The sequence below is a fragment of the Macrobrachium nipponense genome, chromosome 5, assembly GCF_015104395.2.
Source record: "Macrobrachium nipponense isolate FS-2020 chromosome 5, ASM1510439v2, whole genome shotgun sequence".
Lineage (NCBI taxonomy): Eukaryota > Metazoa > Arthropoda > Malacostraca > Decapoda > Palaemonidae > Macrobrachium > Macrobrachium nipponense.
The window spans coordinates 143,972,082-143,975,617 of record NC_061107.1 but is presented as its reverse complement, the minus strand read 5'-3'; positions in this window follow the sequence as shown (position 1 = coordinate 143,975,617).

The window sequence follows — 3,536 nt, the reverse complement described above, 5'->3', positions numbered from 1 at the left end:
AATTTTTCATATGTGTTAGCCTAAGGGGAATTTTTTAGTTGATAATAATTTTGATCTATCGTGGGTTCGAACCAGCGCCCAGGGGAAGTGAGAGTGCAATCACTATACTCTGTCTTTTTCCATCTGTCCATCTACCTGTGGTGTTTGCGCATGGTAACACTGCGTCCCGGGCTTTAAATAATATCCTATTTCGAATATTAACGGTGTAATTCGCATACAGTAAATTATTAAAACACTTTTCTGCTGCAAATGTACACAAGATATCCTTTTATTTAACTAAAACTTACACATAGTGTAACTATTTAAAGCCCGGGACGCAGTGTTACCATGCGCGACCACCACAGGCGGATGGACAGATGGAAAAAAACAGAGTATAGTTACGTCTGGATCCTTTTAATTCGACTTCAATGGTCTGTGAGGAATCACCTTGAATAGTTCATGAAGGGAGATATAATTTCCTTATGAACAGAGGAAGCTACTCAATGAAACCCTCCCAGAATCTAAAAGGAAGTCTAATATCTTACACATTTCTACCTAAACCTATGATGCTGTCTATGAAAGACATGCTATTTACTCTTAAGTCCTATTTCAGCAGCCATATACTTCAACAGCTAACGACCTGCGTTTACTTTTCCATTGCTATTCATTGAAAGATTCAATTTATTCTATCACCAGCCAGGGAAGTTGCAATATAGTTAAACGATTATACAACATGCGTTTTGGCTCATGAATAAGTACTTTCACGAGTTGCCATATGTCAAAGTTCGGAAATAGAAGCTGGAGCATTTGTTCGAATAATGGAACCTATGAGTTGTAATGTTTTTAAGGTTTATTTTTCAATCTAATGTCTACTGAAGAACTAAAATGAAAAAGAGATAAACCAAAAAACGTGGGTGATAGATACCAAGTGAAGAAAAATATGGTATGGGGCCCACAAAGCTTAACTAACAATGATAATGATGTACGAATTATTCAAGTAGGCAGATAATTAAGAGAACGAAAGAGTAAAAATGTTGGAAGAAAGTAACTGTCTCATCTCACAGAAAGGAGCCAAAGGCTGTAAATTATTGTCGCTCTTGTGGTTCATATCGAATTTTTTTATTCTAACTTTTTATACGCTTTTTTTGTTTTGTTTTTTGTTAAAGTAGAAGAGGTCATTTTCGTCACACAATTTTTGGAGAACCTCACGGCCGAATTTCAGTTGATTTTATATGATTTGTCAGTTTTCGATCATTTTTGCGCCTAAAGAAATGAAAGTTTGTATCCGAATTATGAGAAATTCGTAATCCGGATTTTTCCGATTGACAATAGTGAAGATGTCAGTTTGATTATATAATTCAAATAATCCGTGTCTCCTCTACAGAGATATGTCTACATGTAAGATTTGTTTAAGTTTAATCATATATATATATATATATATATATATATATATATATATATATATATATATATGTGTGTGTGTGTGTGTGTGTGTGTGTATGTGTGTGAGTACATAGCATATATGTATATATACACACACACACACACACACATATATATATATATATATATATATATATATATATATATATATATATATTATATATATGTATGTATATATAATATATATGTATATATGTATATATATAATATATATATATATATATATATATATCATGTCCGGGTGTATTCACAAGCAGTAGAAGAGCCACTAAAAGATGCCAAGTAATCAACACTGAAGCATAGTGATTTTCCATTTCAATATGCTCAGTCCATGTTGTGAAACTAATAATATGAGTACGAGTGGCCCTCGCACGTTCCTCTTATTACTTCGACCATTCGTTTCCAATCCATTAATTCACCTGAGAATTCAATCAGCAAGTTCCAGTGCAGAGGCAGAAGTCGCAGCAGTATTTCTCAGCGAAGAATAGCTGGCTGCCGGAAGCAGGCGGTAACGGTACCTATGGAGCGAACTGGTGAGTGGAGTGAGAGCGGACTGGGTCAGCAGGGAGAAAGAGAGAGAGAGAGAGCCTCTCGCAGGTGGAGGGGAATGGGTACTTTGGGGTACGTCTTCGGGGTATAGGCGACGTTAGGGTTGGGCTGCGTTGCCAAAAAGGATATATGTTCCCCGGAGGTATGTGGGTTAAAGGATAAAGAGGAAAAATGAAGCGACTCAGAGGTGAAAGTCCCACTGGCCAGTGAATCGGCCACTCTCTGGATGAGTTTTCCAACACAAAAATTAAATGAGAGTCACAGGAGTTACAAGGATTAGGAAGGATGTCTCAAAGACATATTAGTCCATCCGAGGAGACATCATGTGCTCACTTAGCTCTACGAGCAGGTTTTGCTCTTCATTCACAGCGTCCTAGTGATTCTGTCTAGCTTCCTTTTAAACTCTTCCACACCGTTGCTGTTTACAACTTCTATTTCTTTTTATTTCATGTGTCACATATCTTGTATGTAAAGAAGTTCCCACAATGGGATGTGTTGTATCTCTTCAGATCTTGTTTCCATCCAACAAACATAGGAAAGTCGATGAAGGATTGGACTTATTCGTGCCTCACATAGGAAGAGAGTCCATCTTAAACATTGACGCATTCCTTTGACAAATTACAAGAGAGCATTATTTTATAGGCTGCATTGCCAAAACAACAAAATTTGAGATTTATTCTATTGAGTGGTACCAGAAATGGTTCACGTCCATTTTAAACGTAGTTAAATTCCTCAGACGTATAGTAAGATAGGATTAGTAGGGAAAAAATTACGAGTTTCCCTTGGGAGTGGTACTAACGGTGGTTCCACTTTAACAAGTCCAAGATATATTTTTTCTCAGTTCATTCAGAGAAATGTCTGCGTACAGAATTTTTTCACCAGAGGATTATCGCATACAATAGTTCGTGAAATTGAACCTCCTTAGATAAGAGTCTGGCGAGCTCTTGGATCTCTGCTCTAACGGTTGTTTTGAACGTAGACAGAATGACGCTCTCTCTCTCTCTCTCTCTCTCTTCCTCTCTCTCTCTCTCTCTCTTAGAAGGAAGCGTTCTAATTGTTAATAACTTGGAGATACTATCCCTTAGATGGAGATTCTGGGAAGAAAACCTTTGTAAAGAAAGATATCAAACGCAAGCAGGCAATTTCACTTCCACGTGAAACCAACATAACCTGTCTTAAACGCCAAGTAATGATCACCGACTGACCCCAATCTGAATGCTTTGTATTAGCATCAGCTCCATCACACACACACACACACACACACACACACACACACATATATATAATATATATATTATATATATACATACATATGTATATATATTACACATATGTATTGTATATATATATAATATCTTATATATATATATATATATATATATTTAAAACACCGTATACCATTAAGTTACAAATGGCTTTTAATATCTAATTCGCTCTATCATCGGAAGTAATATATATTTTCGTATATGTTAACCGAAGAGGAATTTTTTTAGTTGATAAGAAATTCGTCGGCTCGTAATTCGTACTTGGTTCCTAGGTTCGCGCCCATGAACCGACAATTTTTC